Source organism: Diadema antillarum, unplaced genomic scaffold, assembly GCF_040938485.1.
Source record: "Diadema antillarum isolate AM-2024a unplaced genomic scaffold, OU_Dant_1.0 scf00000172, whole genome shotgun sequence".
Taxonomy (NCBI): domain Eukaryota; kingdom Metazoa; phylum Echinodermata; class Echinoidea; order Diadematoida; family Diadematidae; genus Diadema; species Diadema antillarum.
The window spans coordinates 1,545,050-1,558,413 of record NW_027271061.1 but is presented as its reverse complement, the minus strand read 5'-3'; the positions used below and the strand labels follow the sequence as shown (position 1 = coordinate 1,558,413).

The 13,364-nt window shown below is 36.3% G+C and overlaps 1 protein-coding gene across 1 annotated transcript in view; it reads left to right on the top strand.

The window, feature by feature from the left end:
* The first annotated feature begins 545 nt into the window (after nt 1-545).
* The window catches only part of LOC139722828 (contactin-2-like), a 103,658-nt gene continuing 90,839 nt past the window's right edge, over nt 546-13,364 (top strand). Inside the window, exon 1 of the mRNA XM_071634122.1 lies at nt 546-903. The gene's annotated coding sequence lies outside the window, so the exon portion shown is untranslated. The remainder of the gene's footprint in view (nt 904-13,364) is intronic.

Here is a 13,364-nt window from a genome sequence, read left to right as displayed (position 1 = left end):
AGGGAATGTTTTGGAGAGTTTTCAATGGTCTCAGAAAGAAAGAGATATAGAGGGATAGGAAAGGGAGAGAAAAAGTGAGGAAAAAAGAGAAAGAGGAGAAGGGAGGGGGAGGGAGAGAGAGAGAGCAAACTGCCTTTCTTGTGTGCTGTCACTGACTTTTTGTGCGTGGCTGAGTCAGCCAATGAAAGAATTAATTGCTGGGAGACGCGTTCCGCTGCGACGCATCGTGGGTGTGCTCCGGGTGCCAAAACTCTCAGTCACTCACAGCTGTGAAGCCGTAACTGCAGCCAGCCGGCAACCGACGCAGTCGCGCGTCAGGCACTACAGCGTGAAGACACGCATCCTGCTACATGCTGCTGTCAGACTCCGCAAATGATACATTTTCATTCTAACCCCGACCCGGCAGATCCCTCACACACATCCAGGATGAATGCACTCTTAGTTTGCACTCCTCATCCCATGCATGTAGTAAATGCCAACATGAATTTTTGAATCCTGGCCAAGTTGGCATTTTCCTGTGTTTCAAAGGCAGTATCTTTGCTGATTCTTCATGTCACATACATGTGGACTTTCTTTGAAGTGGTAGAAAGTAATGAGGAACTGAATGTTTACAATTGCTGACAGGAGGAATGTCACGCAGCGTCTGCAGCATGCGTGTCATGTGACGTTTTCATATCACCATTCTGTGGATTGGACACCAGTCTCTGAACTCGAGGGAGGAAATAATTGGTTGCTTTGTGACGAAGTGGGCAGGAAGTTGTCAATGTGTCAACAGCACAGTGGACCTTTTGCACTAAACCGTTCTCTTTTGTGCTGTTCAAGAGAGAGGGGGGAGAGAGAGAATAGAAACAAGAGAGGGAGCTTTGAGTCATTGGTGAATATATCAACCAAGTAAATGGGAAGGTAAGTACAAATATGTGTGTTGAGATGATTTCAATGCGAGGAATGCAGACAGTATATGGAGGCTGAGACATCTGTGTTCTGTCTTATCAGGTACTGTAGCAAATCTGTTGTATTTCTACAATAATAGTCAAGAATATAAGGATATTCCAAATCTACTGTAATTCTAAGAAGTCACTGTATGGTAGAAATTTTAGGTTGTCATTGCCGCTGTTGTAAGAATTACTAAATAGAAGGAAATGTTTACCAGTACTGTACAATGTTAAAACTGATGTGATGTACAATGTATTTAACCACATTAATGTCGGAGCCACATTAATATCCCAATGTGATGTATTTAGGTACTGTACATAAATGCCCTGATGTAATATATAGCGCCGCATACTGTCTAAACATTCCTTATGAAATGAAATTGGAATGAAATTCTACCTTTTTTTTCAGAGGTGTTCTGCATGATGAAAGTTGACAGTGGGATAAAAGTTGGAGAGTATCTGCCCTGTAGGAGAGGGAGATCGAGAGTGTAGATATGATGAGAGATGAATATATAAGGCATATATAGACAGCATTGAAGAGAGAGAAACTAGAGATAGGAGAGATAGAGGAGATAGGAGATAAGAGAGAGAGAGAGAGAGATAAGGGAGAGATACATAGATGGTTTAGATATGGTATTTATGAGTGAGAGAAATAGATCCAGAGGGATTGAGGGAGAGAAAGAGATGAGTGGTAAACTTTTCTTGAGGATTGCACAGTGTCGCTACAAATACACCAGTGTTGTTACAGACATTCAGATGGTTTCTTGATAACGGAGGAAAAAGCCATATCCTCCTGGAACCGTTCTTCAAGCCTCACACCGGAAGCAAGGCCCCATGGTTGTCAAGGCACATGTTCCTAGGGAGGTATTCCCTAAGGAGATAGTCCCAAAGGAGGTAGTCCTCATAAAAAGGAGGTAGGCCTTAAGAGGTTGTAGTCCCTCCATGAAGGGGGGAAAAAACACACAAAAGCAAACAAAACTTGTTCAGTCGTCTTGCCGTAAAAATGTTTTTAGGAAAAGAATGCAGTATCAGCAGCCAACATAAGACAAAAATATTCAAATGTTATGATAGTGAATTGAGGCAGAGATGGGACTTGTTGAAGTGAAAGATACACAAGCCTACTGTACTATATACTAGTAAGCATATTTGCACTCTTTTATATGATAGTGTGTAAATTTTTTCAGTGTAAAAAGTACACAAATTCTTGTATATAACAGAAATTCCCAATTTGTTTTTAAACCAAGGCAAATGTAAAAATTAGCTTCTTGCAATAAAGTTGCATATTCCCTGTTTTGTGTGAAGACCATACTCCAAACACGCTGATTTGTCATAACTGTGTAAAAGTTAAGTTTAGCCCCTGCCCATTTTTGCTGGGAAAATTGTAACATTAAAATCTGGCAGTACTTGACCGTTTGCATTCATGTTGAAATGTAAGATTTTCTATCACAATGTGCATACTACATTTGTGCAATATATGGGTAATTAGATTAAATGATATTGTGCTGGTTGCTAATTGAGAATGAAATGGGGCAAAGCAAAAAAGATGGCCAACCACACCTTAGTGTCTAGGATTCAAGCAATACTATTTGTTTGATACTCAAGGATAGATCTAACATACTTTTCTAAAGTACAAATTATAACTTGAAGCAGAAACAACAAACAACAAATCTGTCAATAATGTTGTGTATAACCTCTTGTACCCTCAGGAATGCTTTTGAAGTGAAACAGCAAACCTGGCAGGAGTTACATACATAAGGAAATGTGGCACAATATGGTTCCCTTATCCTGCCCTCCAGCTGTTTGATTAATGACTCTCACGAGACACACAAGAGAGATAATTGTGCTTAAGTAGGTGTAACGTGATACAAGATAAAAATACATTGCATGATTTTTTTTTCTTTTAGGCCTCATCTTTAAGGGTGCAGAGTACTACACTGTACAGTTGTATAACTACTCCAGGGCCCTGTTTTATGTTCAGAGTTGTAATTGATTTCTATCATAAGCCTATGGCAGCCTGTGTGTTAAGGAAATTTATAATCGATAAATTTGATAAAACGGGGCCCAGGTCTATGTAAAACAAAATCAATGTCAAACACCCGGTATTACTATGGTTAATTTTTAGTAATTTTGTAAACAATTGTGTTAAAAAAAAAATGCCCTTCATGACCAATGCTTTCAGTCTGAACTTCAGTTGTAGATTTTAACTCTGATTTGATGTATACAATTGTTTGTTGCACTTTAGGAAATTCAACTGAAACAAAATCAACACATTTTACAACTGGTTCTAGAATATCAAAGAAGATACTACAGTGTATTATTGTATATAGTGTTCTTGCCAGGCACTTAGATTCCTAACTAATTTGTTTATAACCAAAGTATGAGCTTAAAGTCAGTAGTGTTCTGATATACCACACATCCAAAACGATCTTTCTATGATGCATTGTACATCAAGTGAAGGATGTACTGTTGAGTACCTTGAAAGTGAACACCACAATTGTATGTTCCACTCAATTTCTAAGGCAGACTACACTGTAGGTAATTGGGTTTGAATGAGTTCATTCTATATGTGGTTGCATTGATTGCAGAGTCAAAGTGAGAATGAGATAGAAAGCAGAACATACATACCCATGAGCTTATTATCGTAACAGACCATTTCTTGGGAAGTACCTTTTGGAATTAGTCAGCACAATACCGACAGATATAGGAAGGAAGTAAGGTGAGAGATTATACAAACAGTGTTGGCATTGCATGTGAAATACAGTAAGACCTTGTAATATAAAACAGGATGAAAACATGGTACAATTTTTTAGCAACAGTGTTTAGATAGTCAACGTATTATGCAGGTCCCCCTCCCCCCCAACATGAAAATGACTGATGATCAATACCTGAAACTTCAGCAATTATACACTTGTATTCTCTCCATCGGGGCTGTAATATTGACTGAAATGATTTGAGTTTATTGAAATCACATTCAAATGTTATTTGAAATGTCCGTCATTTAAATATTACTAGAATGGAAATATGTCCTGAATAATGGAAGGCATGTTGTTGTTCGTGTTCTTGAGAGTTTAGTTTTTTTTTTATTTTGATATGTGATCTGATGAAAAGAGATCGAAGAGATTTTCTTTTATGGTTAGTTTTTTAGAGAATTTGCTCCAAAGCTATGATGTAGTTCAATCAAGAGCTATCAAGCCTCATCCATGAAATCCCAGAGCTCCCAGATACATAGTTATTACGGTAATATGTAGCATTTTTTTTATTATTATTATTCTTTCATCAACAGTAACAGTGGCTTATACAGTAGAATACAGGAATAATACATATTTAGACATGGAAATCTATTTTTCAAAGATGTGATGTAGCATGTGTGGTATATATCTTCTTTTTTTTTTTCATTTCAAGACTAATAATACAATTCTTACCTTTGAAATATGTTTTGTAATTGGGATCAGTATGTTTTGATATTTTTTTTTAATGCAGATGTTGGCAGCCCATTAGCATTACTGTAAAGGCAAAACAGAAAAGTAAAAAAGAAAGCTTCCATGTACTAATAATGATATATTGTATAAAGTACCACGTGTAATGCCAGGGATATTTACTTTACAATGATTTTTTTAAAGAGCTTTGCATATTCTGGGAACACACTTGCACAAATAAATCAGATCAATGGGATTTAACATTGGACATGATGTTTAACGACTTTTAACCATCAAACAAATTGCATCTTTAATCATGCATGTTTATTTGTGCTCAGATTTTTTGGTATTCTCCTTCTTTCTTTCTTTCTTTCAAGTTTTTTTTTTGCCATCAATAAGAACAAAAATCTAATTCAACAATTCCCTTAGAGCTAGTGTACTCTTTCTTTTTTTTTTTATCAACAGAGGAGTATAATAATTGCTGACCAGTGAGTTTGATGTTGTGTGTAGATATGGACCACTTGTTTCATGTATTTTATGCCCATCTTGTCAAAGAAAAGGGATCTCTGCCCCTAAAACATATATCTGTAATGCTTCAACTGTAGCTCTAATTGCCAAAAGTCCTTTCATAGATATGTGTGATTAAAAACAAAAAATGACAGGAATTACTGCTCATTTAAACATACTTGATCCTGTGCTCACATTAGCACAGGAATGAACCCTGTAAATGATGCGACATGCGAGAGAAGAAAGAAAGAAAGGGTGGGGTTTTGCCAAAAGAAAGAAAGATACTGTAAGCAATAGTTCTTTTTAATCTGACAGATTAATTCAGATTGTGTTCACATTAGAATTCTATATGCTTTCCTTATCAAGTGCAGCAAAAAATACTCTAGATTGAAAATACTGAACTGTCCTTAATCTAAGAGCTGTGTGCCTATTTCCTTGAAAGGATTAAAGTAAAGGAAATATATGCTATCAAAGTGAAGTCTGTCAAAATCCGTAAAGTGGAAATTTGACAGTGTAGTTCAATCTGTATTAAGATGTCTCATGTGCTAATTTCACTGGAAATATGAACAGCATGTTAAGTGCCTTGCAGTTGATTGTGTTTCAGGAAAAAAATAGCATAAGTATAAAGAAAAATGCAATGAAAAGATTATATAAGGTGCGGGAAAAAAAAATGTTGGTGTGTAAACTTGACTGGGTGAGATTAAATTTTAGAGAGGAGGAGCTTTTTTTTTTTTGTCCATTGCCAGCATAGACATGCAAATGTGAGACAAGTGCTAATTTTGCTCATCTCTGTAGTTTTGTACACTTTATGCGATTTCTTTATTTTTGCTGTCGATGATGCAATTGTCAAAAGTGTGGTTTTGTAAGCAATTTATTTTCTGTTTAAGTTTAAAATCATCACTCATTTGAACTAGCATTAGACTCTAGATCTAATATACGAACAAGGGAATGTAGGACAGATATGATCTCAATCAATTTCTCCTTGCCATTTTATATTTTTGGACAGAGAGGTTTGAAAATGTCAATAAGTAAATTGTCAAAACTTTGGTTTGGCAGTTTTTATGTCTGTGTGTAGCTTTGAGGGCATGTATTTATGAAATCCATCTTACTTTCATTTACAAAATATTTTGAAAAAAAAAAGATGAAATTGTGCCGTTCCTAAATTGTGCACAAGCATCTTCTTGGACACTCAAGGAAGCATAACGGAAACGCGAGAAAGTTTTCTTCGGTCAAGCTGAAGGATGGTGATCTGTGAAGACGCAACACAAAGTCAAGTCCATGGAAAGGTTGTCTGTCAGTCAGAGGGCAAGGCTGAGCTTTGTCCTTGTGCAGTAATCTTCTGTAATTGTTTGCCTTTCGCTTTGCCGAAAACAGATGGGGTTCCTTTTACCACTGATGAAACAGAGGAATTCAGTGAATGGTCACCATAGCTAGGGAAGGGGGAGGGGTGAGGTTGGAAGGTTGGATTGGGATGGTCACGTTTGTGAGTCTCAAAACAGCACTTATGTAGTAATGTAATTTCTAGGTCACTTGTAGGCCCTACAATGTATGTATCAAGTTAGTTACCAAGGAGGGTGGCAGTGGTTGCTTCGCACAGCTGTGCAATGTGATAACTTAGGCATATTGAGCTGCCAGTCTTAAGTTTATGTATTGTCTTGGAGATGTAGATTGAAAAAAAAAAAAATAAGATGATTGAAGACAGGACAGAAAACATTCGCAAACACACACACACACACACACAAGTCATACACAGTGTGTCTTTATTTCAGATTGTTTATATTGTATACACTTGTTTCTGCCAGTTATGGGGCAACTGCCTTGAATTGCCCTATAAGATATTTACTGCTGCATCATTTTACCAAGAATGTACAAAATCGCGTGTTCAGTTCCAGAGTCTTGAGAAATTGTTGCCCTCTAGGCTTTAGCCCAATAATTTGATTATCTATTTTAGGAAGCAATTAATTTCTGCTTTATTTTTCTTCTGTACGCTCAGAGAGTCAGCTCCATTGTTCAGCAAAGGTTTTCTGACTCGCACTAAAATCGGTGAGAGATATGGAAGCAAGCAATTTTTGCTCATCGGTGGAAGAGAGAGGAAAACTCGAACAAACATCCGCGGACATAACTCGGTTCACTTGTATCTGGCGTACTACTCTCATCATGGTGAAAATTGGATTTAGAGCACGCCCGTAGTTCGCCATCTTTTTTTCCCCTTCATATGGTCCATTTAAACTTTATTTCTCAACCTGGATCAACCCCTGAACCCTTATAATCATGTGTAGAACAATGGATAAATATTATTATAATTTTTTTTAAAAATTCCTTCTGGGCTGTATCTCTGTGCAAATGTGCCTGCATGTTCAACAACAAGAAAAATTTGGTGACACCTGGGCACTGTTTTGTGAAAGTTGCCAGCCCTGATGAGTTGTCATCATGCAGTCTCTGGCAGTTGATTTAAATAAAATCCTTGGTTTTGATTGGCTGAGAAGCTCTCTGGTCACTGACTGTTACTATGGCGATCGTCAGAGACTGACAACTTGTCAGGGCCGACAACTTTCATGAAACGGTGCCCTGATGTGAGGATGAGATGTCTTCATCCCTCTGTGTGCCATGAGAGTTGTGCGGTTAGTGCCAAGCTTTGGTCTGCCGGTGCCAAGTTTATTTTGAAGCTGAAGGCGACAAACCTGTTGATCACAAGTATTACACCCCAAATATAGTTTTCAGGAAATAAAGTAATGGATTTAATGGATATGGCAGAGGCTGCCATGATCATTTTGGTAGAAGCCATCAAATAACATTTGTGCAGATTAATCATGGATACCGCAAGCGCTCTACACTATAACATTAATACAATGTCATAGTCATATTTTTGTTGAAATGTACACTGTATTCATTAAAGGACAAGTTCACCTTCATAAACATAAGGACTGAGAAAATGCAACAATATTAGTAGAACACATCAGTGAAAGTTTGAGGAAAATTGGACAATCGATGCAAAAGTTACGAATTTTTTTAATTTTTGTGTTGGAGCCGCTGGATGAGGAGACTACTGCAGCTTGTGAGTCATATGCGTACAACAGTATAAAGAAAATGTAAAAGAAAATTCAACATATTTTCACTTTTTTCGCATAATAAAAGAGCACTTGACTTGCCTCTTTCTAAAGGCAGGGGGAATAATATTACCCATAACATTTGTCGGTAACGAGTCAGGGGAATGTGTACTTTTTTCAAAAGATGGAATTTTGTGAAATTCTCTTTATATTTTCCTTATATTGTTGTACGCATGTGACATCTAAGTTATTCAAACACTGCAGTAGTCTTCTCGTCCAGCGGGTACTGCACAAAAACTTCAAAAATTCATAACTTTTCAACGGATTGTCTGATTTTCCTCAAACTTTCAATGATGTGCTCTACTAATATTGCTACATTCTCTCAATCCTTATGTTTATGAAGGTGAACTTGTCCTTTAAGGATTTCTCTTCTCACTTTAGTATTTGTCCAAGATATATACCTGTATATTGAAGTTGAACTTCCTCATTCCCAAGACAGCTACTAGTATTATTAGGTGCAAATACATGTAAGAAACCCCTTTTTTGAGAGGTGAGGCTATTTTTATAGGCACCAAAGTAGTACTCAAGGGCAGTGGCGTATCTAGGGAAAACGGCGCCCGGGGCAAGCGCGAAAATTGCGCCCCTAATTTCTGAAAAAGTGTTCAACCCCAACCCGATCCCGGTATATTAGGGACTTTAAAAAAAGGTCCGCATGATATGCTTTTTCAAGCACCTAAGAGGGGTCTTTTGAGGGTGATTTAAATGAAATAAATTTTGATACATTTTGGCGAGCGAGCGCAGTGAGCGAGCCGAAAATTTTTGTATTTCAGCTTACAAAACATGGAATTCATGTCATTTTTTCTTATTAAATCTTAAAATTCTAATCTAGATATAGTGACGGCCTTATAGATAACGATTTATACCAACAAACTAAGGACTTGAAGAAATACTCTAAATTAGTATGCGCGAGTCAGCCGAAATTTGTATACTTCTGCGTCATCATTACGTTTTGTTCTTATCTTCTTCTTTTTTTGATAAATTTAGGCGAGCGAGCACAGCGAGCGAGCCGAAAATTTTTGTATTTCAGCTTACAAAACATGGAATTCATGTCATTTTTTTCTTATTAAATCTTACAATTCTAATCTAGATATAGTGACGGCCTTATAGATAACGATTTATACCAACAAACTAAGGACTTGAAAAAATACTCTAAATTAGTATATATGCGCGAGTCAGCCGAAATTTGTATATTTCCGCGTCATCATTACGTTTTGTTCTTATCTTTTTTTTTTGATAAATTTTGGCGAGCGAGCCGAAAACTTGTGTATTTCAGCTTACAAAACATGGAATTCTTGTTGTTTTTTTGCTTATTAAATCTTACAATTCTAATCAAGATATGGTGACGGCTTTAGAGATAACGATTTATACAACAAACTAAGGACTTGAAAAAAATACTCTAAATTAGTATGCGCGAGTCAGCCGAAATTTGTTTATTTCCGCGTCATCATTACGTTTTGTTCTTATCGTCTTCTTTTTTTGATAAATTTAGGCGAGCGAGCACAGCGAGCGAGCCGAAAATTTTTGTATTTCAGCTTACAAAACATGGAATTCATGTCATTTTTTCTTATTAAATCTTAAAATTCTAATCTAGATATGGTGACGGCCTTATAGATAACGATTTATACCAACAAACTAAGGACTTGAAAAAATACTCTAAATTAGTATATATGCGCGAGTCAGCCGAAATTTGTATATTTCTGCGTCATCATTACGTTTTGTTCTTATCTTTTTTTTTGATAAATTTTGGCGAGCGAGCGCAGCGAGCGAGCCGAAAACTTGTGTTTTTCAGCCTACAAAACATGGAATTCTTGTTGTTTTTTGCGTATTAAATCTTACAATTCTAATCAAGATATAGTGACGGCTTTAGAGATAACGATTTATACAACAAACTAAGGACTTGAAAAATTACTCTAAATTAGTATGCGCGAGTAAGTCGAAATTTGTTTATTTCCGCGTCATCATCACGTTTTGTTCTTATCTTCTTCTTTTTTTGATAAATTTTGGCGAGCGAGCCGAAAATTTTTGTATTTCAGCTTACAAAACATGGAATTCTTGTCTTTTTTGCTTATTAAATCTTACAATTCTAATCAAGATACAGTGACGGCCTTATAGATAACGATTCATACCAACAAACTGAGGACTTGAAAAATACTCTAAATTTGTATGCGCGAGTAATGAGTCCACATTTGTACTTCTGCGTCATCATCACGTTTTGTTCTTTTTTGTTGTTGTTGTTAATTTTTGGCGGGCGAGCGCAGCGAGCGAGCCGAAAACTTGTGCATTTCAGCTTACAAAACATGGAATTCTTGTTGTTTTTTGTTTATTAAATCTTACAATTCTAATCAAGATATAGTGACGGCTTTAGAGATAACGATTTATACAACAAACTAAGGACTTGAAAAAATACTCTAAATTAGTATGCGCGAGTAAGTCTAAATTTATTTATTTCCGCGTCATCATCACGTTTTGTTCTTATCTTCTTTTTTTGATAAATTTTGGCTAGCGAGCGCAGCGAGCGAGACGAAAATTTTTGTATTTCAGCTTACAAAACATGGAATTCTTGTCTTTTTTGCTTATTAAATCTTACAATTCTAATCAAGATACAGTGACGGCCTTATAGATAACGATTCATACCAACAGACTGAGGACTTGAAAAATACTCTAAATTTGTATGCGCGAGTAATGAGTCGACATTTGTATATTTCTGCGTCATCATCACGTTTTGTTCTTTCTTTTTTTGTTGTTGTTAATTTTTGGCGGGCGAGCGCAGTGAGCGAGCCGAAAATTTTTGTATTTCAGCTTACAAAACATGGAATTCGGAATTCTTGTGTGAACACAATAACACAATAAACATTGTTATTTGTCCGTGTCATCATCATGTTTTGTTTTTATCTTGTTTGATTTGGTTTTCTGCCCCCTTCTCCCTCCCCCCCCCCTCCTCCTCCCCCGTCCGGGCAAGTTTTTTGTTTTTGTTTTTCCCTTCTTCTTCTTCTTCTTCTTTCTTTTTTTTTTCTTCTTTTTTTTTTTCGTTTTCTCGTTTTTTTGCGCCCCCAAGGAGTGGCGCCCGGGGCACGTGCCCCCCTTGCCCCCCCCCCTAGATACGCCACTGCTCAAGGGATCAAAACCTCCTATTTGATAATACAATGCTTCTGTCTTTTACCTGTCTGTTACATTTATTTTGAATATAAACAATCATTAAAAGTGTTTAAACCTTTTCATAAAGGAGAAATGAAGAAAATGTTCAGAGAAGATCTATGAAAAAAAATGATAATGAAAAATGGGATAATTTTAGAAGGGAGAAAAAGAGAGAAGAAGATGAATGGGAAGATAGAGACAGACAAACAGACAGACAGATGAATAAATGTGGAGATCAAATAAAGTATTTATAGATGAAACAAAGGGAAAGTTAAGGAGAGAGGAAAAAAAGCAATCAAGAATGCCAGAGATATATATGAAAAAAACAAATTTTATACACAGTTTTGAAAAGAGAATTGCCACAATTATTTTGGTGTTAAAAAACAATCAATGTTTGTATTGTGTTGTTGACTTAATTCTGCAACAATTCTATCTTTCCATTAAAAATGTTCAAACATCCTAGACAATCCTTAACAGTAAAAGAAAAAAAGAATAGATCTTATCTGTTTGTTTGCAAAATTGACTGACTTTGCTTTAAAGTGTTGCACAGTTTTATATCCATGACAGTTACAAAATTATGTGTGATTTTATAATGTCGATGACTTGGCATATACTGGCCGTATACGAAAACCTCAAAGATTCATCGGGGTGCGTACATAGTCATACTCATAGGTGACATCGTACCAACTTTTCCAGGGTGACCAAATTTCCCTGTTGATTGGGAAACCACAATCTATGATTTGAGTGCGTTGTACTCTTGTAAAGGAAAACCAAAAGAAAGTAGCCACAATATCACGATCATGCAGAGAAAAGATCTAATCGTACTACGTGGTAGGAAGTGCTAATGGAACATTAGCTAAGGATCATATTTGTATTTTAATTCTTTGTTCTGATCAGGTATTAAGTGACTGTGCTTATTTTCAAATTTATCTTACAGTTTAGCAGGTTTAATTGAGCGTGATAAAATGTTGATTCTTATGGTTTCCTACTGATTTTGTATTCAAGTACTCAAGAGAGACACAAAATACATTTTAAGGACATCAGACATGTTTATATATCTTGCCATGAGGTCAAGTGAAATACTAATTTTACAGTGTGTTAGAAAAGGAGTTAACAGAGCCTCTGACTATGTGTAATTGGTATATGTAGGACTTTCACCCTTAATTTCTTTGCAGTTTTCTGTCATAGTCTCAGAGACCTTTTAATAAGCAAAAGAAATATATAGAGATTGTGATTTGCACTGCCCTCAATCTTCATTGAGTGCAGTGCATTGATGTGTGAGATGTGCTTGAAAGTACATTGTGTAGATTTACGCAAGAGGGAAAAGTTTTTCAATAAAGCCTCAAACTGTCACAGTTTGCGTGCAAATAATGTAGACTGTCACACTAGCAATTTCTGAGCGTCTTGTCAAATGATCAGAACAAGGGACCAATCAGATTTAGTTTAAATTTGGTCATGAACTTTGCAGAGAGTTTCATTTGTTCTTTCTTAAAAGTTCACAGGAAAGACCAATTTAGGATCAACTCCCATTTTGTTTTGTTTTGTTTTCATCCCACTGTTGCAAACAAAACAAAAACAAAACAAAACAACTTTAAAACAAAGAGATCTGTAACTTTCCAACAGGAAAAAAAAAATCTTTTGTTCTTGCAGACAAATTTGGATCTACCAGAATGAACATTATTCCAACAGAATAGAAGAACCAAAAAAAAAAGAAACAACCCATTCCCCCCCCCCCCCAAAAAAAAGGAAGAAATAAGAAGGGAGAAGCAAAGTGCTATGAGATAGGTTTTAGAGGCAGCTGAGTATTGTCGATGGGGTGTCGCTATGTCAGAATTGGTTTCCCATTGTTCCTTGTGTTGGCCTTGGTCTTGAAGCTTCCCCGTCGTGTTCAATAAATCTGACAGTCGACCTCCAGGGGTGAGACTGATCGATACCCTAAACACTGTCACTCATAATTTTCCAGACTGGTACTCATCATTAATTTTTCAGATCAAAAGCTCACGTCAGACAATGTGATTTGTAAATTTGACATTGACTCCCTAGTCGAGAAAAGAAAAAGTTCTTGCAGGTTTAAAATAGTACAGTCTGACTTTGAACAAGCCATCATTCGCAGTTCTTTCAAAGGAGAATTTACTCAACTACTAGAAAGCTGTTTAATGAAAATAGTGTTCTGAAGTGGGAAAAGTTGAGTAAATCTGAATAAACTCATGGGAATTATCAATTTATGTTCAATCAGACCTACTTGTGAAGAGTTTTTATATTGTAAC